Raw genomic sequence first — 26442 nt, forward strand, 5'->3', positions numbered from 1 at the left:
GAACACAACTGCAGTTCTGTATTAATAACAGAAGAGTGATTACAACCATCCATTGTATCAGTCTTCCTTTGCCCCTTCCACTTCTCTCTCTATCTCTCTCTTCTAGCTCACTTCTTCAAGTATGTGATAGTTCACAACAACTTAGTAGGCTATCGTCTCAAATGCTCTGACCCCTTTCACAATGACCCTCTCACTGCTTATATAGCAATAAGTTTAGGGTTTCCAAGTTCCTCATAGAGTTCATTAGGGAAAAAGCAATGAACTTGCCCTGCTTTCCAGCTCTTTCCCATTTGTCTTTTTTTTCAGATTGGAATTTCCCCAAATAGTTTGATTTTTGGGAATTTCCTTGCTTTTCTTGAGCAAATTTAGGGATAAATATCTAGATATTTGTGAGCAAATTCGTTGTTTTGATCCACTGAACTTCCCTTAGTTTCAGTAACGCTGCCCCTGGTCTAACAACTTGAGTTAGTAGGGTCACTAACGCACCCTTAGGCTTGGTAACAAGCTTTATAAAGCAAGTTTTCAGTGTGCAACTAGTGTTAGTGTGGAATCAAGGCCTGCAATTATGGTCTTTGCTTCAGTCATGTTGTCTTTCACCTCTGAGTTTGATGAGGAGGTCATTTTGTTGTATAACAGATGCCCCCTAAAGTATGAGATCAGAGGCAGAGACGATGGCCGGAATACTTTACTGGCACTGTAATATTTCCTGTCAAAATGTAGAGAGAGAGAAGGTTCGGGCAACAAGGGAAACCTCATACAACACGTATATATAAAAATGGTAAAATCATGTCCTGAATCGGGCATTCCCATGCTCAATAGCTATGTCAGAGTAATCTTCTCAAAAGAGATATGACGATACCGGCCGCCGATAAGCACACCGTGGGTCCAGTGTCATAATAGAATCATCCTGAAACAACTATCTTCAAAAAACAATATCCGCAGCTTGAGAGAGGAAACAAGGCTGAATGATGCAAGCCTCTACCCAAGGTCTTGATTTCTGCTTCACCAAACAACATAGATCGATACATGCAAATATATGCGTTGACGTCGAACATGCACGAAATCATCTGATTGCTGGCCAATAATGGAGACTGTTAACAGATGCAAGGAAGGCCATCAATAATGGTGATGGTCTCCAAGATGCACAATACAAACTAGTGAGTGTGAAAGATGTCTTTGTCGTCGAACACCCGTAGAATCGCTTAATCAGGAGCCAATAATGAGAACCTCTAACCGAGCACAAGGAAACCTGCCACTAATGTCTGCAAGTGTGAAGGCACTGAATGTGTTTCTGGGTTATCTTCCTAGATAGAGTGTTGAAGTCGATAGGAAGAAACCTGTCGAAAGGTAGGCAATAATGTGTCCTACATCAATCGACACGAAACGAGACAAGAATGATTTTGTTTTTTGAGGAATCTTTTGAGCATTTGGGTCTAAACAACAAAGGGCATGATGAAAGGATACGTTTGATCGGTTGATGGAGGAAACAAATGGGTAACCCTTGAACAATAGAAGGCACAACAACGGTTTTAACCAGACAACACTAGACTCATGAACACTACAGAGTGTTAGGATACAAAGACACAATTACATCAGGGTATATAGGCTAAAACTCATAGGATGGTGGGGTTCATATTGAGAGGCCATCAAAATAAGGTTTATATGAGGGAGTGCCATGTTGAAGGGAACGACTACTGCGAAACCACGCTTTCAAATACGGAATACAGTTGTATTGTCCACTTTCCCCGTGTGATTAATTTTATGAGTCGAGACGGGTAAACTCATCGATCTTTTCATATTTAAAGAGTTTGAAAAGGACCACAAAAAGAGCAACTCTTTTCCCTATCTGATTAGTTTAATGAGTCCAGATAAGCAAACTTTTCGATTTTTTCATGTTTTAAGAGTCTGAAAAGTATTGTAAAAAGAACGACTCTATATCTTGTCTGTGTAATTTAAAGAGTCCAGACTAGACAACTCAATGGTCTTTTCATATTTAGAGAGTCTGAAAAGATCGTAAAGAGAGACTCCATGGTGGTCCCTTTGTCATAGTTGTTAACCGGGTGTGACAAAAGGTTAATAGTATACCTAGATCGGTTAGTTTTCCGTAAGTTAATCTATTGAACCTGGATAAAGAGAAACCTACTTTCAATAGATGTTGACCTCATTTTGTTACGAGTACGAGGCGATGGACTAAACTCGTTTTTTGTCGTGAATTTTTAATGAGTCACATGACGACAAACTCAATACCTTCATCAAAATTTTTAATGAGTCAAATGAATAAAACTCAGGGTATCTTTTCAGTTTAGTGAGCGATAAAAAGAGGGAAAAGAACGACTCATCCCTTCTTCATAGTTTTACGAGCTCGAAGGAGGGGAAAAACTTGGGGATTTTTCGATTTAAGAGTGAGAAACGGTCCCAAAAAAGAAAGTGCTCTTGCTGCTGCCGTATATTTTTAACGAGCCCAGTAACAAAAACTCGGGAATTTTCAGTTTAACGAGCGAGAAAAGTACCTAAAAGAATGCTCGGGTCATTTTATAAAGTTTAACGAGCCTAAAGCCAAAGCTCAGGATTTTTTCAGTTTAAAGAGCGAGAAAAAAGTGCCTAAAAAGAATGATACCTTGGTCTTTTTTAGTTTAATGAGCTAGAAAAAGATCAAAAAAGATTTGCTCAGAGCATCGTTATATAGTTTTAACGAGCACAATGATGAAAACTCGGAGATGTTTCTTATTTTTTAAAGAGCAATAAAATATCACAAAAAGTGCTCTAACCATCGTCGCATAGATTTAATGAGCTCAACGATGAAAACTCGAAGAGGTTTATATTTTTTAAAGAGCAATAAAATATCTCAAAAAGTGCTCTAATTAGAATTGCATGAAACTTTTACTGCTTTTCATTCCTGAAGATGCTTTCATAAAAAAGCGGAAAAAGTATTAAAAAGGCAACAACTCCTATCATATGGGTTCATGCATGATAAAAAATCATGGAGAATGGACTACTTCCTCTTTAATGATTTTAGAAAATCATGTCTCCAAACATAATATAAGGAGATGCTTTGAGCTTTCACATGCATCATATTCACTATTTTGAATTTTGTGAGAGCATTTTGGAGCTAAAGAGGAGCAGATTTTCCGCGGACCATTGCAGGAGATCCGGGCGACCATTCGACGTGCCGTAAGCCCCAAGTAAAACCTAAAACCTTTCTCTATGCATTACTTGACCTTTCTTGATAGTTTTATGGGTGGAATTTTGTAGATCTGAGGTGCCATAAAGCCCTATTTGCACACTAACACTCTCCAAATGGCCAGTAGGGAGCGTTAAACGCTCTGTACGAGCTACTAGAGGGCATTAATCCTCCTTGTGCAGCACTGCGGGGAGCGTTAGAGCTAAAGGGCGCAGTGAAAACCCTCATGCATGGATTCCTTAAGTGCTTTTGCCCCATTTTAACTGTTTTTAGGGTTATTTTGTGCAGGTTTCGGGCCGAAATGACTCACCTATGGAGAGAATGGGCCCATGATAATGAGGAATTGCTGATACGAAATGATCCAACATGCATACTTGCATTGTGCCACTATGGTTTATTGAAGTATGCAAAGTTGGAGTTGATGAAAGGGTAGGAGGATTTACTGAGATGGATTATCCAGCACTAGGATGAACACGAGAAACTGTTCAAGATTGGAGATCAGGTGTTGGCTATTGACCGTGATGACATCTATTTTTTCACTGGTTTGTCATGCCGTTGGGCACATGCAAACCTCACCGGTGGCTAGCCAGATCCACGATCTACCTTAGAGCTGGTGCAATCCTACTGCATCCCTGAGAGTGGACTAGTCAGCAACAGAGTCCCTATAGAGAGGATAAGATCCCAGTCTATGAGGGTAGTTTTATGGTTTATTGTGCGATTGGTGGGGTCAAAGAGTCCCCACGTTGCGACAAAGGCCCAACTGTTGCTTGCAGTTGACTGTGTCCAGCCATAGATGTTCAACTGGTGTGAAGCAGTGCTTTACTAGTTGAAGGCAGAATTAACAGCATGCAAGACTCGTACCCAACACAGTTTTGGGTATGGTACTATCATAGTCTCATTTTTCCTTGAGAGGGTACTTGTTATGCACCCAAGGATGAGCTTAGGTCCCCTTGATTCGAGGGAGCCAAGGCAGGGTCACTGGTCATCACTCGATCCTCACACAGGAGGAGGACCGATCCGGCATTTCTTCGACGAAGATTTCTTCCAGTGGCTTCGTAGCCAAATTGTGATTATTGATGACTATGCCTATGAGGGCATGGACTTTACCGGTGACCCCGACTTGATGCTACCGCTTGGGACCAACTGGGGTCCTCAAGGTGAGAATAATTTTTGACAGTACTTTAAGTATTTTTTAGCTTTTGAATGTTTATGTAATGTTTTTATAGGTGAAATAAGTACTGACATGAAACTCTTATGCTTAACACAAATGTGGTGCCATTATGACCTGCAGGTGAACCTCACCATGTGCGACGAGGAGGCCAACTACTCGTTGGAGGGGGTGATGCTGACAGTCTCCGCGAGGTTCTGAGGAGCCTGGAGGGTTTGACCATGGGTGTCCCCCCCCTTCCTATGAGAGAGATTCCCGCTCATATGTAGTGGCACACAGTTGGTGTACCTGAGTGTTTTCTTGTTCCTCTTCAGAGTGTAGCTAGAGTAGTTTTAGCATTTCTGGAGCAATAGGCTCTTTTTAGCAGGTGTTTTGGCATAGCCATATGATTGTTTGTAGCTGGGCTTTTATAACCATTTTGTACTTAAAACATCCAAGTTTTGGAATATTTTGATGTAAAAGACTGGATGACGATCTATATATATACAGACATTTTTGGTATTTTGGTGGTGTAAATGTGTTTTAAAATGTTTTTTGTAACAAAATTTTAACTCAGTAAATGTTTTTACTTTTCATGCATGCTTCTATAAAGAATGAGACAAATGCCAATCTAATACATAGTTAGCTAATGAATCAATAACTGTATTTAATTCTCGAGGAACATGTTCATTTGTGATTATTTCAAATCGACGTTCCAGGAGTCACACCCTTAGATAATGACGTAATAAGGTTGGATTGTGAATGTGATAACGATTAGTCAATTGCATAACGACTAGCTGGGAGTCTAACCTGATCACCAGATTGGAGATGTCCCTTGACGACGCTTCCATGAGAAGTGAAACGACAGAGATGTACTCGGCAATATTGTTGGTGGCGGTACCAAGAAAGACCTCCCCGGAGCAAAATAGTTCTGACTCGGGTGTGTAAATGACCTAAGCGGCTAATGCAATGTGCCGTGTGTGACGATTGGCACCATCCATGTATCCTACGTATGCTAAAGTTAACAACGACATATGCATTGCGAGAAGAATGCATGAGACAAGTACTCCACTAAATAACAAAACAATCCAATCACACCAAAAAGGGAAGAAAAACTTATGAATACATAAAATTACAAAGCACATGCCCAGTGCAATACGAGGCATAATATTATTTCAGATAGAGCCCCTATGTGGGCTCCTTGAGTGGGACTCCTTCCCAGTCCTGTAGTTCATATGCCCCTGTGGGGAGGACTTTCGTTATGACATAGGGACCAAAACTTTTGGGTTGAAGCGTGCATGTCTCCAAGAGGTCATCTTTTGGATGATAGAGCAACACAAGGTCGCCCTCTTGGTAAGGAGGAAACTTAAGCTCTTTTGCAAATAGGGATTGTACCTAGTGCTTGTGAGCCTCGAGTGCCAAGTCAGCATCTCGACGAGTTTTATCCATCTATTTAAGGTATTGTAAGCATTCTTCTTCGGCTGTACTGCTGAGCATGGGTTCAACGACTATTTCCAGGGAAGGGATCTGATACTCAATGGGTTTGTCATCATCGTAAAACTGGATCTCATGTGCGACAGTCGACAGATTAATGTCGGGCATTTCCTCGTGAGACCCATTGAATACATTGTGGAATTCCTAAAATAGGCAGGTGGAGCTCGTAATTTCCTCAAGATTGCAATCCGCTCTCATCTGGATGTTTTCCACGATGCCTGTCTTGACAGAAATATCGATGGGTAATGACCTGGAAGTGTCGCCCATGTTTCCTTCTGCATCCAAAGTTTGGATGTTCGTATATGGAGAGGAAACGATTTCTGGTATGTCAGGGGACAGGATTTGAAGAGGCATCATGTCCGAATCAGATATCGGAACATGATGGTGCCAATCCTCCCAATGTTGCTCTCCAAAACTCATGATTTCTTGAACAGCTTCGTCTGTAGGAAGGAGTTGATTGAATGGATCTAAAGGAGGAGCGATTATGGGAAGGGCGGTGGTATCGTCGGCAGTAACCAACATGACCAGATATTCGGATGCGGATTGAATGGCTTGGTAGGCCAATTCAGCCGGTGACAGTGGCATCTGGTCTCTGAATGTGTCAAGGTCGGAAGGAGCCGGCAGGATCCATGGACTGGTCAATTCATTAGGAATATATGAAAGCATGTTGACCATTTGTGAAAACTTGGCGGCTGAAGAGGAAAACATCCCATGAGGGAAGAAGCCTTCTGTAGACTGGTACCTAAACTGACATAACAGTCAGTTCCACCTCCTACTAGGGGTATAGAGCCACTTGGTAATGGTGAATAATCAGGGGTGCAGAAAGACAACTGATCTACTGTAATAACCTTTCCATCCAATGGAAATAGGATGATGCGAAAGACAATAGATACGACGGCCATCATGGCATATGTCCAACTGCGACCCAGCAAGAGATTATAGTTGAGTTTCTTGTCCACGACTTCTATGTCCACCGTTACAGTTTTCCCATACAAAGTGATGGGAAAACTAGCTAGGTATCCTTTTGGGATAAAGGTGTGGCCGTCGAAAGATTTCAGGGAGTTCGACGGTGGGGATAGGGTTGGAGAACCCAGGGTGAGCCAACATGAAGCCGACATGACGTAGGTAGAAGCACCTTTGTCGATGATAGTTCTGTGTATACCTTTACCTTTCGAAGTGATATGCACCTAGAATGCAAGTTGGTGAGAAATGGGAGGTTTACACTTATCCATGTTGAAAATAGCAAGTATGGAATCCATTGGGTCAATACCTCCAATAGCTGAAAGCAAAGCTTTCTGTTGTGTTGGGCATGTTTGTAATACTTCGAGCACCGACATAGCCGATGACACTTGCGCCAAATCCTCTACAATGTTGTAGTGTTGGGTGGCACGTGTAGATGTATTGTGCATTGTGCATCGAAGTGCCCCTTTTGGGGGTCGAATTACAAAGTCCTCAACTGGACTTTCGATATGCAAATCGTTAGGTGGCGATGGGTTTTGACCTGAGGATGGTTCTGCTGTCTGAGCGACATGAGCTCCATAAGATTTGGCTCTTGTGGCGAGTTCTACCATTTCGAATGTGTAAACGGTATAAGATCCTTCACCAGCTAAAGGATGTTGCGAACCATCGTTGCCCCCTTGCAAGGATTGCGGTTGGTTTGCAATAAGATTTTTTTGCTGTTGAGTGGGAAAAGGATTTCTAAGGATAACAGGGGCCTTACCAGAATCCCTTTTGGCAAGGTATTCTGCGCATTCCTGAAGCCGCGGACAATGCCAAGTCGTGTGGTCTTCAGCACAGAGTTTGCATGGATATCTGGTGGTTTTTTCCTTTTCCTCGTTAGAAGGTGCAACAACCTTCTATTTTAGGTTGGGCTGCTTGGTGACTGCTCTTCAGAAGGAGTGGTCTTTTTCTTATTCTTCTTGTTCTTGGCACCAGAGTTTTGTGTAGACTACACAAAGTTTATCGCAGTGGCAGGAAGAGTAGTCGTATTGGTAGAGGGGTCCATTGCCAGCTTGGCAATGGAACCACTGAGTTGTTTTACAACAGCCCTAGAGGTTGCGCTGACAATCCCGTCGGCGTGCACTCCGGGGTGCTGAGTGGCGGAAGCATCGAGGTTACCAAGAGCATTGGGGATTATGTCGTAAAGAGTGCCAGACTGTGAATATATTAGATCTAAGTGCTGGGAACGACGTATGGATTGGTCTTCTGTGACCGCACCACCTAGAGCGACATCTCTAGCAATTTGTGGGAGTAAGGACTTACAGAACCAGTCCGTTAAGAGAAAGTCTGGGATGGGAGCTTTTACTAACCTCCGCCTACGTCTCCATTCATGAATATGATCGGAGATGTGGGTGGTGGTATCCTGACGAAATGAAGTGAGGAGCTCTGTCCCAGTCTCATAACAGATAGGTAACTGGAAGTGCTTTAGGAATTCCATCGCTAAAGTGTCAAAGGTGTTTATTGACGCGCGTGGTAACTCAATATACCATTTCACTGCATTGCCAGTGAGGGTGCGGGGAAAAAAACGTAACCAGACACTATCATCCACCATAGAGTTTGAAACACACCAGAGATGGTAGGTGGTGATATGGGTGCTCGGATCCTCCCCTTGTTATTCATCGAACTTTGGGATGTCCGTTGGTATTTTATGCGGGATCGACGGCCATTGTAAGTTGTGATAGATGGGGTTGTTTGTCAACTTGTATAAGTCAGGTATATCCAACGTTGCCAAGAAAGGCAGAGAGTTAGGTGCCCCTGACTCGGACTATCGTGACGATGGATGACTTGAGGAGCTTTGCGCTCCTCCCATCATTTGGTTCCCCATTGTTAGGATATTCCGACACATAGGATATAGTTAAGTTCAACTTGGTCTAGTGTAGAGTTAGGTATAGAGTTAGGTAAAGTGTGTTTTTTTACCGTTGTACATTTTGTAACTTACAATCCGACAGTCACGATATGTAGTGATCCGACGGTTCACTCTCTCCTCGGTATTACTGACACTTGATCCGTGGCTTGACACCTGATTGGTCCATGAGTTCTATTTAAAGCGCATGGAGGGTCATTGTTCGGGTAATCCGTGCATGAGAGAAGCTTATGTAAATTTTCATTCTTTGATTAATAAATTGCCTGTAGTAGCCACGTTGGCACAGGCCGTGGACTGTTTCCCTCTTTGAGGGTTTTAACCACGTCAAAAATACTGGTGTATTGATCTGTGATCTGGTTGTGAGCGGTGTCCTTTTGGTTTTCTTTATGAGGAACTTACCCTGTAAATTCCTACATGGTATTAGAGCTATTTGAGGGCCGCGTCCATTGGTGATCCAAATCTGAAGCCGGTAGAACTGCATGCGGCTGTCGTTTCCTAGATCTACTGTTTCTGACTGCTTTCGGGCCGAGAGGACTGCTCTGTTGTGTTCGGAGCATCTGTTCCAGTGAGGAACCCCTTTCGTTTCACGCGAAAAGGTTTCCGGTAGCCCTATCTGCGTCATTTTTAAGATCTGGAGGTATACAATCTTTATTTGCAGTTTACTGTTATTTTCTCTCTGCTTATTTCGGTTTCGGTTTATTTAGCCTTTTTTTTAACCGGATCTATACCTTTCATTTCTGCGTATGCTCTTTGCCCTGTGACTCTGTGCGATCTGGGCAAATCAGAAACAGAAAGGAAGGATTTTTCTCATGCGTATGCTCTTTTCCCTGCACCTTAGTGTGATCTCGGAAAATCAGAAACATTGAGAAAAATATTTAGTTTTTCGGCTAAAGCTAACTTTGAGCCGCAAGGTTCATTTTTTAAAATATCTAGTTTTTTGGCTAAAGCTAACTTCGAGCCATAAGGTTCGTTTTCTTTGCATGTCCGTGTTGGGTTTTGTGTTTTGTGTTTTGTAGGGAAAAAGAGCTTTCTCAAGGCAAGCACGCAAACCAAGGCCCCCCCCCCCCCCCCTCTCTCTCTCTCTCTCAAATTTTTTGTATAGATCAATTGGTTCAAAGCTATTTTAAGAGAGTAGAGGTCTCGGGTTCAAGTCTCCATTTTGTATGGGCGGACTTTTTTCATTTCCGCACATTCGTGCACTTTGCCGGCAACTTCAACAATTTTTTTTCAAAAAGCCATAACTTCTTCATCTGGAAGCCTTTTTCAGAGCCGTTTTTTTTTAAACAGCCTAATTTTTCGAGATCTATCCATTGGAACACTTACTTTCAGCATCTTCAGCTTCAATTTTTTTTAAAAAAAATGGAAAGTCCATGCCAAGTCATTCTTGACAGCACTAACTACTTCCAATGGATAGCCTACATGGAAGATTTACTTAGAAGTAAAGGTCTCTACAGAATAGCCACAGGCCAAGAGAAGAAACCAAAAGATGAAGACAAGGCTGCAAAATGGGAAAATAGACAAGATCAAGCATGTGGTTTGATAGGGATGTCTATTTCTCCTGATCTTAGATTCCATATTGCAGAACTTGAAACTCCTCATGAAGCATTGGAACAAATCACTAAAGTTTTTGGGATTAAAAATGAAATTAGAGCCCATCAACTTGAAAATGAGTTGCTTACATTGGATCCTAATAATTTTTCTTGCATTGAAGATTTCTTGTCCAAATTCAAGACCCTTAGATATCTCTTGGAAGGTGTTAAGGTTAAGAAAGAAGATAGTAACCTTATTTATTCCATCCTTACTAAGTTGGGACAAGCCTACTCTGTATTTGTTTCCACCTTCCATTCCACAAGGGAAGCTTTCATTTGTCAAGGAAAATACTACAAGGCCCCTTCCTTTGACTCTTTTTGTGATTCTTTAATAAGAGAACAAGAAAAACTCTTACACCTTGGTCTTCTTAATCTTGGAAACTCTTCCAAGAAAGCGTTAGCGGCCCAGCAGCAACCAAATTCAAAGAATCCTAAGAAGTCATATCCTAAAAAGAATGGTCCTAAACCAAACAAGGGTCCTAAGCAAACTCAGCCTCAAAATGAAAGATCATTTCAGCAAAATGATAGGACCAATAAAAACAAATGGAAGAAGACTGATAGACATTGTAACTTTTGTAATCGAGATGGCCACTTAGAATCTAAATGCTTTAAGAAGATGGAAGCCTTGGAAGCTGCAATGAAGAAACATAACATCCATGTGGAGCATACTTCAACTTCAACTTTAGGAATGGCACTTTCTGCATGTCGTTGTCAATCATCTCAGTCTGGTTATGCCTTAAATGTATCTTCTTCTTCTCATTCTCATGAGTGGCTCATTGATTCTGGAGCCTCTTATCACATGGCCAAAAACCAAGCCATGTTTTCTTCTTTAAATGAGTGTAACACCAAAAATATATATGTTGGTGATGATAGATCTCTTAATGTTGTAGGGACTGGAACTGTTCATCTAGACAATGGTCAGTTTAATGATGTATTATGTGTTCCAACCTTATCTTGCAACCTTCTATCTGTATATCAGATAACTCATTCAGGTGAAGGTAAAATTATTGAATTTTCACCTCATGATGTTGTAATCAAGGATCTAAGAGATCTTAAACAGATTCTAGCTACTGGTATTGCTGATGATTCCACAAGGTTGTATAAGTTTCACAACTTTGGGTCATCAAATCTTCCCTCAGTATTTGTTGCTCATAATGATGAAGTGAGCAAACTTTGGCATGAGCGATTTGGTCACTTAAACTATCGCTCCCTTCAGCATCTATGTAAAGAAAATATGGTGACAGGTCTTCCTATGGTATCTTTTAGAGATGGTGTTTGTTCCGGATGTGTACTCGGAAAACATCATCGGGACAGTTTTGAAAAACGTGCCTCTTGGCACGCCTCAGCCCCTTTACAGCTTGTGCACAGTGATTTATGTGGTCCACTTCCTGTTGCTTCATTCTCTGGCTGCAAGTATTTCTTAACTTTCATTGATGATTTCTCCAGACGCACTTGGGTATACTTCTTAAAACTCAAGAGCGAAGTATTTAACACATTTCTGGCCTTCAAAGCCTTTGTTGAAAAACAATCTGGACATCAAATTCTTAAGCTAAGAACTGATAATGGTGGAGAATATGTTAAAAACACATTCATCAACTTTTGCACCGAAAATGGAATTCAAATGCAACATACTGTTCCATACGCTCCACAACAAAATGGTGTAGGTGAAAGGAAAAATCGCACCTTAAAGGAAATGGCTAATTGTATGTTGCAATCTAAAGGACTCAGTCTTAGTTTTTGGGCCGAAGCAATTAATTGTGCAAATTATATAATCAATCACACTCCTACTAAGGTTCTAAAGAATATCACTCCAGAAGAAGCTTGGAGTTCCATTAAACCAGATGTAAGTCACTTTCGTGTTTTTGGAAGTGAAGCATGGGCCCATATTCCAGATGAAAAGCATAAAGCTTTAGAACCTAAGAGTGAGAAATGTACTTTTGTTGGATATTCTGAAGATGTAAAAGGTTATAGACTTATTCCATTTAAGTCCAAAAATGTTATCATTAGAAGAGATGTAAAATTTGATGAAAATAAATCGGCCTGCGAGCCTAGTCCGGCGGATGTGCCACCTCTTCCTATCTCTTCTACTTTTGAAAACATTTCTTCTTCAGATGATGAAAGTGAGGATGATAATCCTCCCCCACCTTCTCAGGATCCTCAACTTCCAAGATGGGTCCGTGCTACTCGGGATGCAACAGGTGATCTTGCCGGTGATCCTACAGATCAGCGATGTACACGTTCTCAGTTTGAAAGAGCCTCTTCTTTACTGGCTCAAGCTCCAGTAAATCATGATCCTGACACTTTTGCAGAAGCTTCATGCCATCCACATTGGGAAGCAGCTATGAATGAAGAATATCATTCATTGTTGGCAAATGATACATGGGATCTTGTTCCTCTACCAAAGGGACGCAAACTTGTTAGATGTAAATGGGTTTACAGAACCAAGTATGGACCAGATGGGAAAGTTGATAAACATAAAGCTCGTCTTGTTGCTAAGGGCTTTTCACAGGTTGAAGGCATTGACTACACTGAAACCTTCTCCCCTGTTGCCAAAATGAACTCTATCCGCCTTGTTCTTTCCCTTGCTGCCTCTTTAAAATGGGAAGTCCATCAGATGGATGTTAAATCTGCCTTCTTGCATGGGGACTTGCATGAAGAAATCTATATGGAACAACCCATTGGCTTCATCCAAACAGACTCCAGCCTTGTATGTCGACTTAAGAAATCTCTTTATGGTCTCAAGCAAGCTCCTCAGGCTTGGTATGCCAAAATGGATAGCTTTCTTTTAGAATCTGGCTTTTCTAGGTGTTATTCTGACAATACTGTCTACACCAAGAAAGTGGGAAACTCTCTTATCATCCTTGTTCTTTATGTTGATGATCTTATTCTTACTGGTAGTGATCCCAACCTTATAAACCATGTGAAATCCAGCCTTAAAAATAAATTTGAAATGACAGACTTAGGACACTTACACTATTTTCTCGGTCTTCAAGTCTTGCAATCCAAGGAGGGTATTTCCCTTTCCCAGTCCAAGTATGCTTGTGATATTCTTCGTCATTTTCACATGGAAGACTGTAAGCCAGCCCCTTCTCCCTTTCAGTCTGGAGTCAAACTTTCAGTCTCTTGTACTTCTCCTGAAGTTGATGCTACCTTATACCGTCAACTTGTAGGAAAACTCTTGTATTTAACCCATACTCGTCCTGACCTTTCCTTTGCTGTTGGCCTTGTTGCTCGTTTTATGAAAAACCCCCGTGAAAGTCATTGGAAAGCAGCTAAAAGAATACTTCGTTATGTTCGAGGTACAGTACAGTTTGGGATTCATTACAGTGCCAAAGCAGCTCCTCTATTAGTTGGTTTCACTGATTCTGATTGGGCTGGTGACCCTGATGATCGGAAGTCTACTGCCGGTTATGTCTTCACTCTTGGTTCAGGACCTATTACATGGGCTTGTAAGAAACAGGCTGCCATTTCTCTTTCGTCAGCAGAAGCAGAGTATCGTGGTGCCGTGGAAGCCAGTAAGGAAGCCTTGTGGCTTCGTCAGATCCTATCAGAGTTTGGCTTTGAGCAGCAGCATCCAACCACACTTTGGTGTGATAATCAAAGTGCCATTCAGCTATGCAAAGATCCAGTCCAGCATCAGCGCAACAAACACATTGAACTACTCATGCACTTCATCAGAAAGCTCATTCATGACCATGTTCTTGAAGTGCAATATTGTTCAACAGATGATCAGGTTGCAGACATCTTCACAAAGGCTCTCACAGAGGCGAAGTTCACTAAACTTCGATATATGCTTGGAGTTCAGGAAGTTGTCACTAAGGGGGGATAGGCTCTAGTGCCTCCTTCCTTCTCCTATTGTGTCATATTTGTAAATCCTTCAATCCTATCCCAAGTTGTTCTTAAGGGGGGATGTTAGGATATTTCGACACATAGGATATAGTTAAGTTCAACTTGGTCTAGTGTAGAGTTAGGTATAGAGTTAGGTAAAGTGTGTTTTTTTACCGTTGTACATTTTGTAACTTACAATCCGACAGTCACGATATGTAGTGATCCGACGGTTCACTCTCTCCTCGGTATTATCGACACTTGATCCGTGGCTTGACACCCGATTGGTCCATGAGTTCTATTTAAAGCGCATGGAGGGTCATTGTTCGGGTAATCCGTGCATGAGAGAAGCTTATGTAAATTTTCATTCTTTGATTAATAAATTGCCTGTAGTAGCCACGTTGGCACAGGCCGTGGACTGTTTCCCTCTTTGAGGATTTTAACCACGTCAAAAATACTGGTGTATTGATCTGTGATCTGGTTGTGAGCGGTGTCCTTTTGGTGTTCTTTCTGAGGAACTTACCCTGTAAATTCCTACACCCATATTATACATGGGTTGCATGGTGTAGCAGTTGCTTTGAGGTATGGTGTTGTAGAGTGGATTTCCATGAGGATTTTGCTGGAAATAATACTGAGAGGGGGGGGGGTGAATCAATATTATCAGATCAATGAAACTTTTTCAATGCTCAGAAACATATACGCTACTTCAGTTAAGTGAACCTGCGTGTACACGCTACTGTGTCTAAAGCAACCAGCGTATAACCAGAAATCTTATGATTCAGTTAGTTTATCTTCAGTAATTGCATCAGAACATTATTAACCACATTAACAGTAAACAGGTGCAGTATAACAGAACAGATCATCACACATAAGGCACACACATGAACACCATGATATAAGGTGGAAACCCAATGTGGGTGAAAACCACCTGCTGCAATTTGTTTCTATCTTCCTTTAATAAGAAACTTCTTTTACAATGTGCTGGTGCAGTCCTTTACCAGCACGCAGGCTGCAACCTGCAGAGGGCTACAACCCTCTTAGCTCTTGTACTAGCCAATCCATTTACTAGTACGTAGGTGCCTACCTACAGAATGCTTCAATATTTACTCGTTTTCCAGCTGCTCCTGGAAGGGAGCTACAACCCCCTGGCTCTTGTACTGGCTGATATGTTTACCAGTACGTAGGTGCCGGCCTACGATCTATCCGGGACCACGTTTCATACATTTTCATACTGGATCCATAAAACAATCACCATTGTAGTACAACCTGCATCATCAATCACTGAAACACCCAATACTGAATCACTGAAACCCTGTCAACAACATCATAACAACAACCAGATCCAATTCCATCTTCAAATATCATACTTCACATTGTATACGCTACTTGGATGAACCCAACCTGCGTGTATACGCTCTTTTACCAAAACCAACCCGCGTACAGATCTGCAAATTCTAACTTATAACTCCGCAGCTATATCAGACATCAAAACATACCCAGATCATAACAATAAACATGCGTCAATAGATCTAGTCTATCCACAGTCATACCATATGAAGATAATCATTCCAAGCCTTGAGATCTCGTTCCATCATTCATCATCCTCCACATGAGTGAAACCTTGGTTCAGATCACCAACCCATAACCAGCACTTGGATCTCACACTTCCTCAGATCTTCATCACTCACACACACCCTTTGGCCTAATGATCTTTCTCCTTATATAGCTTTAGGCCTTGCTCAATACCAAGGGCAAAAACCATAGAAACATAATACCATCAACTTCAAAACTAGGGATCAACATGTCCGACGAGACATCATGGTCCAAAACCATAGGCACAACTTCCAAGGAATAACCGCCGTGGACCAAAGATAAGTTTTCCACATACACGCGCTTTTACTGAAGCCAACCTGCGTGTACACGCTAATTCTCCTTGCTGAACCTGCGTATATCTCTTTCTTGTCCTGCTGTACTGAGATCTGTCCTCTATGTCCTCTGATTAAGTTGCCATCACCTGTACCAACCTCTGAGTGAGTTGCCATCAAGGACAACACTTGAAACATAATGCCAACAAATTTTGATACTGGGGTATGAAATTTCCCCCAGTATAAGCGGTGCCCCCTTGACTCATTTGAATATGTGAGTAGGGTGCCCCCATGGACTGGTTGGGAACCCCTTGAGGATTCCTGCCCGACATAGAACTAACCATTTGTCCTTGATTGACAGAGGGAACGCTCATTTCAACTAGCGACTGACCATGCATTCCTGAGAACAGAGGGGGAACTGTTATGTTCCCTATCGGCATGTGCATATTGGGAAGCCCCCCATGTATATGAATTTGGGGGTTTGAACTGTACATTGGTGGTCAACCATGTTGTTGGTAAATGGGAACCGCACCCATAGTGCCGCATTGAGTGTTATAGGAAGCACTATATGTGGCACTTGTCGAAGGTATGTAGTTTGGCACCATAGGGGTGGAACCTGGCATCTGCTGGGTTCCACTCATAGAGGGTGTCATGTGAATGGTTGTACCTGGGACAAACGGGATAACGGGATTCCACATAACCGGTGTTGTGATGACTGTCGACTGGGGGAGTGGTGAAGGACAAAAGTGTCCCTAAAGTTCCACAACCCATTAGTCGTCGACTGGATAGATGTAAATGTTCTAACTATCGAAGCAGGAAGTACAGGTACCATGGGAGCCAAGACAGGTTCCAACGGATTTGTGAGCGAAGGGTTAAAGGGGGGAAGAAATCCCTCGGTGAAGAAATCCTCTGACAAACTTGAATTGTCAGTTGTCCAAATAGATCCCGTGTGAGATCTACGAGACTGAACCCCGGAAGATGGGGAATCCTGTTCAGTGGAACTCGGCGTATCTTCCACAATGAGTGGAGGAAGTCCTAACAATAGTTTGGAGTGATGATGAGGGCCAGATGTAGCCACGGTGACCGTTAATTTTATCAATAATTTTTTATCGTGATATTCTTTAAAGTCTCAAATGATAGCACTCAGGTACCTAAATAAATATAAAAAATACACTAAATGGATCAATCAACAAACATAGGGAAATTACCTTGTCTGATAAGCACCGATCACCAGAGATGAAGCCCGGTATCTCAATGAATAACAGAGAAGGATGGCCAAATGTACGGTTATGGTTACTCTAGAGCTTCACCTGAACTTCAGATTGAGGGGCCAAGTACTCTCATGAAGACGAGCACCCTCTCAAAAACAGAAGACAGAGTAGATCCGTCCGTGTTAGGTACCAGGACAGCCCGTCCCAGTCACCTTGTGTAAGTCCCTATAAGTTTGGCCATTAGAGATACCTTATATCACAGACACCACCGGGGGGGACATAGTCGTAGACAACACGTTGTGTGGGCAAGATACCTGTGTCCCTGACTCAGTTCCAAAATCCTCGAAGGGACCCCGAATACACAGAATGCCCAAAGGATTTGTAAGAGAAGGTAGGCTACCTTCAATTATAGTCCGATGTTGTCTCATATTTCGCTTCACTTTTGCTGGAGTGGTCCTAGTAGTATGAGTGCAGAAGGAATTTTCCACTCGTTAACGACACTAGTTTGGTTTTCGACTTTGGGCAGTTCACTCACATGCTTATCCCAAGATCCTAGCCTAGCTAATGTTGGTTTGCTCAAAGGAGTAACTGACTAATTTTAATGTAAATTTTATGTGTACTTGATTATTATCTTCGGTAGGGGTGTTGACGTATGAAATATGGTGAGACTCTTGACTCAATAAATCATGCAGAAACAATGCTTTGAATTTTTTTTCAATTTGATGCATACAAGCTGTGTTCTACATATTCATATTTTCACATATTCATAGTTTCATCTGTGCATCTATAGTCTTTCAACACATGCATAACCAAAATATTCTTTTCCAATATTTCCTAACAACTACTAAAAACCAAAATGAATCAACTCACAACTATTTAAACAGAAGGATGAATACAAATTGTCAGTCTTTCTTTCGGAAAAATATTTTTAAGAGAGAAAAACCAAAACTTTTTCCTAAAAATAAATTTCTAGAACACCAATTTTGTTGACATAATACAGTTACAAATCTTATTTCAGCCCATGAGAAGATTTTCCATCCCTTTTGGTCCACAAATACTACTGGAAATCAAGGCAAAGGGAGAATAACGCTCTGTAACAATGGCTACAGAGAGTTAGTAGGCTCACTAACGCTCCCTGTACACAGGCACAATGCTTTATAAAGCTTTGTGTAGCTTGGTAACCTGCGTTAGTGTGGGAAATCTATCACAAAGAGGGTTTCCAAGATCAGTTTCTGAGATGAATGTATACTAGTAGGATGCAGCAAGATATTTGGTGGATCAGAAAAAGGATTGTTGAAGAATAGGGAGCTCTTGGAAGGAAGAGAGAACAGAGAAGAGTCTGGGTAAACCGAGAACTAGATGTATAGTCCCCAGCGGAGTCGCCAATTCTGCTATGGGGTAAAATACACGATGTATGGAGAATGAAAACTACCCTCAAAGGCCTTCCCGGGACCTTCGACAAACTGTAAGATTATTTGCAGAAGCTACCAAGTTATACACATGTTCATATATCAAATATCAGTTAACAAAGTATGGAAAGAGGATTACCTCAAGTCTCCTTCTAGATTTGTTTGGAGATCGCAATGCAACCAAGAGGAACTCCCTCAAAGCCGGCTCCAAATAAATTTCTGCACAAAGGAAAGGCAAACACAATCACAACATACAATCTTGAAAACTAATATATGAATGCACAATGAACATCTATTTGCATACAACTAAACTACTCATCTAAACAAGTATCGAATGAACAACTTAATGAACAAGGTTACTGACACCATGGAGTAGGGAACACAACTACAGTTTTGTTTTAATAACGGAAGAGTGATTACAACCATCTGTTGTATTAGTCTTCCTTTGCCCCTTTCGCTTCTCCCTCTCTCTCTTCTAGCTCACTTCTTCAAGTATGTGACAATTCACAACAACTTAGTAGGCTATCCTTTCAAATGCTCTGACCCCTTTCACAATGACCCTCTCACTGCTTATATAGCAATCAGTTTAGGGTTGCCAAGTTCCTCATAGAGTTCATTAGGGCAAAAGAAATGAACTTGCCCTGTTTTCTAGCTCTTTCCCATTTGCCTTCTTTTTCAGATTGGAGTTTCGCCAAATAGTTTGATTTTTGGGAATTTCCTTGCTTTTCTTGAGCAAATTTAGGGATAAATATCTAGATATTTGTGAGCAAATTTGTTGGTTTGACCCACTGAACTTCCCTTAGTTTCACTAACGCTACCCTTGGTCTAACAACTTGAGTTAGTAGGGTCACTAATGCACCCTTAGGCTTGGTATCAAGCTTTATAAAGCAGGTTTTCAGTGTGCAACCAACGTTAGTGTGGAATCAAGGCCTGCAATTATGGTCTTTGCTTCAGTCATGCTGTCTTTCACCTCTGAATTTGATGAGGAGTTCATTTTGTTGTATAGCAACCCTATACAAAAATTACTTGCTAATGAATTCTTAATATATATCTATATATATATATATAATGGAAAGAAACACAAAAAATACATAGAGATTTTCCTCTAGATCCCAAAATCGGGACTACAGATTGATTTTTCATTATATTCCTTTCAATGTTACAACACATATATACATGTCGAAGCATCCATAAACCCCAATCCATTAACCCTGTATTAGAACATAACTATAGTTCCCTTGACTAGATCTACAAAATACCATGGGAGGAAAACCAACATGCCCAAAACCATGTGTGGAATCCATGCACAAAACCATAGGTAGGCTTGCCCACCTAATATAGGGTCAAAAAAAAAAACTTGAGGCATTTCCCCGACTACCACCCTCCCGTAACCCCCTCATTGTGCCCGATGCAACGAAAGGGGGACAGGATGCCCCCCCTCTAACCCCCCAGATTCATGCCTGGGGCTAGTCGTGGAAATAATATAACACACACCCAACATTCTCCCACTTTTTGTTTTCTTTTCCATACAGGGGATCAAAGGAGATCTTAATCATTGGTCCAACCCTGTAATGCCCATTTTTTCTCTACACCAAGAGAACTTCTCAATGCACACAGACTTTGTCAATGCATCTGCAGTATTATTCAATGTGTCCACCTTTACCAACAACACCTTTTTGTCCTCAACCATATCCCTTACAGAGTGATATTGAACATCAATGTGCTTTGTCTTTGAATGATAAGAATGGTTCTTTGCCAATAAAATTGCACTTTGGTTGTCACAGTCTATCCTTATAGCTCGTTGTACTAACCCCATACTTGAACGAAATCTCTGCAACCAAATTGCTTCCTTGCTTTCATGAGTGGCTGCCATGTATTCTGCCTTTGTAGTTGAAAGTGCCACTACAAACTGTCTCTTACTCATCGAACTCAATGCACCTCCAAATAGGTTAAACACATACCCACTTGTAGATCTTCTCTAATCCAGATCTCCAGCCCAATATGCATCAACAAAGCCATGGATGTCCAAAACTTTGTCCAATCTTGGTCTTCCTTGGTAGCACAGACCATAATCACTAGTGCCATGTAGATACCTGAAAACCTGCTTCACTATTGTCCAATTCTCCTTCCCTGGTTTTAACATAAACCTGATCAATACTCCCACTGCATATGCAATATCTAGTCTAGTACAAAGCATTGTATACATTAGACTACTGACTACAGTTGTGTATGGAACACAGGACATGTCCTCTGCCTCTTCTTATGTCTTGGGACACTATTTAGCAGATAACTTTACATCTATAGGAATAGGAACCTTCATTAGTTTACTATCCTGCATATTAAACATCTGCGGTATTGTCTCAACATACTTCTTCTAGTTTAACCAGAGCTTCCTGTTTGCCCAATCTCATTTAATTTCCATGCCCAAAATATAGTTTGCAACACCAATATATTTCATGTTGAATTTGGAGGACAATTGGGTCTTCAAATCCTAGATAATTTCTTTGTTATTTCCAATCAGCAACATATCATCCAAATACAAGACCAAATAGATAACACGGTCACCAATTAATTTAAAATACACACAGTGATCTGCTTTTCTTCTAGTGAAGCCTAGTCCATGTATAAATGTATCAAATTTCTAATACCACATCCTTGGTGGATGTTTTAACCCATACATAGACTCTTTTAACCTGCATACCAATTCTTTCTTACCCTTCATCACAAAGCCTTCACATTGCTTGATGTAGATCTTCTTCTAGATCCCCGTGAAGAAATTTTGCCTTCACAGCCATATGTTCTACCTAAAAATCAAAGAAGTATCAACAGATAAAAGTAATATAATAGAATCTACCTTGGCAACACGAGAAAAAATATCACCAAAATCAATTCCCGACACTTGGGAATAACCTTTTGCTACTAACCAAGCTTTGTATCTCTCCACCTTTCCTTCTGCATTCATCTACTTCTTAAACACCCATTTGCTTCCAATGGGTTTCCTTCCAGTCGACAGCTCCACCAGATGCCAAGCCTCATTTTTTTCCAAAGATTCCATTTCATCAACCATGGACTCTTTCTAGAGTTTTCCATCCTATGAATCTACTGCCTCCATGACAGTTCTGGGATCATCATCAGTAATAGATAGAGAAAAAATTGAACAGAAAGAAGATGGACTATACCTTTATGGCTTCCTTCTTTCTCGCATTGATTTTATCAAAGTTGGAGTTTGTGGTTCTTCATCGTTTTATTCCTCTTCTGCTGTAGAGTCCGATTCTTCCTCCTTTAACTCAAACTCCATCTTCTCAGGTTCCTTTGGTAGGACTTCATGTTTAATAACATCTTTCACCTCTCTAAACACCACATCTCAGTTGTACACAACCTTCCTTGATTATGTGTTCCAAAGCTTATAACCTTTTAAACCATCCTTATACCCAATAAAGATGCACCTTTCAGATTTACTATCCAACTTGGTTCTTCTCTCCTTTGGAACATGTACATATGCATCACAGCCAAATACCCTCAGATGTGAAAGAGAGGGTTTATTACCAGTCCATATCTCTTGTCGATACTTATCCTCCAACTATGATGAAGGTGATATGTTGACCAGGTAAAATCCAGTCTCAACTGCCTCTGCCTAGAATTCTTGTCCTAACCCGACACCACTGAGCATGCTTCTTGCCTTTTCCATCATCGTCATGTTCATTATTTCTGAAAGTATGTTTTTCTGAGGTGTGTATGGATCAATATTATGTCGTGCTATACAAAACTTCTTAAAAAATCTTCAAATTCCTTCTTGCAAAACTCTCCACTGTTATTTGTCCTCAATGCCTTTAACTTCTTCTTTGTCTAGTTTTCTACAAGAGCCTTAAATTCTTTAAACCTGTCAAAGACTTCAGATTTCTTCTTGAGGAAATATATCCATGTATTCCTTGAGAAGTCATCTATAAATTATCATAGTACACATACTTACCCAGTGATGGAACTAACACAGGTCCAAACACATTACTGTGCACAAGCTTTAATATCCCTTTCGCCCTCTTAGCAGCAGAGGGGAAACTGACCCGTTTTTTCTTCCCATATGCACAATGTTCACAAAAATCGAAATCCAAAGAGAAATTAGACATACCTTCTACCATACTGTTGTTGGGAAAAGTATCTATTCAGAACGCCCCTATCCCACTCTAAGGTGTGATAGTGCCTTAGCAACAAACAAGGAAAACTACTTGAGTATTCTTCTTTATGAAATGTAAATGAGGAGAAAGGATGTAACTAACCTGTGTCTTTCGCTAGTTTGTTGATCCAATCGCTCCTCTCTTCAATGGCTCCCAGCTCCCTGCTCCCTTACCGGCCCAGCTTCACCGAATTCCTGCAAGATCACAAGAGAGGGAAACTACACGAAGATATAGATATACATTCATAAAAAGCTCAGGATCAGATTAAGCTAAACATGCAAATATATAAAAACATCACTGATATACAAGCATGTAGAAGAAACTCAAATAGTTTATTGATAGAATAAGAAAGTCCAAGAGGAGATACAACCAAGTGAGTCCCGATCCAGCATCTACCTCCCAGCAAAGGAATCCCTTCCTCTCCTCCAACAAAGCATAAATCACCCAATGTACTAATCTCAATCTCAAACCAACAACAATTCTCTGCAAAGTACAAAATTCCAGCCTCTGGATCTCTGGGATGAGGGATCCATATATAGATGTAAGCAGAGAGGATGAGTCAGCTTATGTTTTGACTTGTGGCTTCTCTCTATCAGTTCTTGCTTCCACTTGGAGACTGAGAGCCTCTTACTCATCACTTGGTCGAATTCAATGAGGCAAGTGTCATTGGAGAAGATTCTAGAAGCTTCCATGGTCTTTCCACCTCGTTGAATGACTCTGCCACTTGTCATTTCCCGCTCAACGCACCTGGGTAGTGCATTCAAGTGTGTTGCAACACACCTAGACAGTGTATTTGGGTGCTTTGCAACGCAGGCAGCTAGTGGAGCTTCTGAATTGATCCTGATTTGACTAGTTCTGAGTGGTTTTTGGTGGAGAACTTCTGGGAGAAGCTGTCATTGGTTGACCTTGTTCCTTTAGGAGCTGTAACAACATCTTTAGGGACTTTGGATCCCTTGGATTATGGACATTTCATGCTTAAAGCTGCAAGGCACAAAAATGTCTATAACAGTTGCCCCCTAAAGTATGAGGCCGTTTATCGGGTGAAATGCTTTATTAGGAGGATCCGAATTTCATTCAATGCTGGGAGGAGACCTGTAATAAGATACAATACAATACATTATTTTTCATACTGTTTTCATGATCTAGATGAGGCGGGCATTCCCATGCTCAGCTTTATAAATTCATTTTTATGTACATAGGACAGACAACCGTCTGATGGTAGACTGATGATTCTGATGAAATCATCATCCTTTTGGTAGGATGATTATCCGTTCTGCAATGCTGTACATGTCAATGTCTTTATTTTTCCTGAATATATATCGCAGCCTGGATGGATGAAACTAGATCCGGGTTCTTCAATATCGTCCGATCTTCACTCTAAGTACAAGTCGATCCATGTGAGAAATGTTTTGAAGTCGAACATGGAAAGACATCGCTTGATTACCAGTCAATGATGTAAACTGTTAACAAGCGCGAGAGGAATCACCGATAATGATGATGACCCTCAAGGTACTGCAGTACAATTCATGTGGTGTGAATAAAGGACTTGGCGTCGAACACCACGCAAAATCTTTCGGTCGAAGGTCATTGATGTATACCTGTCACCGGAAGTGAGAAACTTGCCATTGAGGCATGCAAGCTTCAAAGTACTGAAGGGGGTGTTCCTAGATCAACTTCTTGGATAATGAGCTGATGTCGACAAGAAGCGATCCGTCAAAGGAGGGCCTTGATGAATCCCACATCAGTGACACGGAATGGAGCAAATGATTTTGATGGAGGTGAAAACGATCTGATGATATATGGTTCAGGGTGGCGGTCATGAAGGAATGAAGTATAATGTATGGTAGTGGATGGGACACGGTTGAATTCTCTGGATGACTTCTCTTGAACATATCGGCGACACTTACATGATGGATTGGTAGCATTTACCCCAAAGGTGGATGGTATGGCGAGACCATGGTGATGTGACCGGTGAATGAAACAACCCAACCCGACTTAGGCACAGAGTGGAAGTGTCATGTTCAAGAGCGACTTGCTACCAATAAAGGTTCTTTGAGTTTGTTCCCAATTTTTCCCCAGTCATTGTTGACCAGTACCTCTTTATTTTTGTCAAGCTTGAGGAGGATAACATATGCTTGTTCTATAATTTGCCCTTCGGGCAAACCCATCGCTATGTTTTAACGAGCCTAGCGATAGTGAAACTCGTTCTCGTCTAAAGACAAGTTTGTCGCTATTAATGTTTTTAACGAGTCTAACGACAAAGATGACTCGGTCCTTTTCATTTTTAGAGAGTCTGAAAAGGTACGTAAAGTTAACTCCGAAAGTCCTTTTTCGTCATCTAATCCCTTAGGTCCGAAAAAGTATAAAACAATACAAAAGGGATGAATTTTCGATAGTTTTAACGAGCCGAACAAAACAAGCGCTCGATCTTTTTGTGCAATAATCCCTCAGGTCCAAAAAGATTAAAATCTAGAGGAGGGATAGCTCTTCCGGTCGCTTTAACGAGCTGGAAGGCCAAAACTCGGCAATCTTTTCATATTTTACGAGTCAAATGAAAAGAGCTTAAAGAAGACTCGTCTTTTGAGGAACGAGTGATAAAATGGGTAGCAGCTGATTCCAGGTAAGGGTTGGAATTTTCCAAGCACGGCAGTGTCACAAGGATGGCTAGTGAAATCACTCTTCGCAGCTGTTCCTCAAAATGGGTAAACAATTAAATGGAGGTGAATGATTGGCCAATGGAAAAGTGGAGGTGACAGTGCAAACACGACCAAGGCTTTAATGGCTGATAATGTTACATTCACGGTGGTTATTTACCAGAGGATAGTTCATTTTTTAACGAGCTTAAACGTGGGTTGAAACACTTGCTCGATCTTATGTTTATTTTTTAACGAGCATGAACTATGTGCTAAAACTGCTCGATCTTATGTTTATTTTTTAACGAGCATGAACTATGTGCTAAAACTGCTCGATGCGGGTTTATTTTTTTAACGAGCTTGAACCATGCGGTAACATTGCTCATGGCGGGTTTATTTTTTAACGAGCTTGAACCCTACAGTAACACTGCTCGTGATAAGTTTGCATTCCCCCAACATAATAACGCAAATCAAGGTGCATGCCCCCCAAGCTTCATTGCATTCAACTTGGTGGTTGGAATGAAGGTTTACCTTTGAGATTTGGAAAGGGGATTGTTTCATTTTTTAATGAGGTTGACACAGTAAAAGAACTATCCTCATGACTCCTTGTTTCATTTTTTAACAAGGTTGACACGAGATAAGAACCGTCCTCGGAGTCCAAATCCATTAGATATAGAAGGTTTCATATTCCACTGTGGCCACTTCCGCCAGATTACTCGGAGGCGGTAGGGCAAAAGTACCCATTAAGGCAGGGTCTTTTAGGAGACCTACTCCGATATTTTGGAGCGAATGATTGCTTCCATGGATCATTGGAATGCTTCCAGTAACTTGAGAACCATTGGGGAGGAAGTTTTGCTGATCGACGATTGTAATCCCTCCTTGAAAGGGAAATGCAATCTTTCTGAAATAGGTCGACACAACAACTGCCATGGCATATATCCACGGTCTTCCTAGTAGGATGTTGTAATCAAGATTTCCATCGATGACTTCAACATCTATTTCTACTGTTTTTCCCCCTAGTTCAACCTTCAAGTTATTTAGGATACCATATGG

Source organism: Pinus tabuliformis, chromosome Q, assembly GCF_031772625.1.
Source record: "Pinus tabuliformis cultivar Carrire ecotype Pingquan chromosome Q, CPIR1, whole genome shotgun sequence".
Classification (NCBI taxonomy): Eukaryota; Viridiplantae; Streptophyta; class Pinopsida; order Pinales; family Pinaceae; genus Pinus; species Pinus tabuliformis.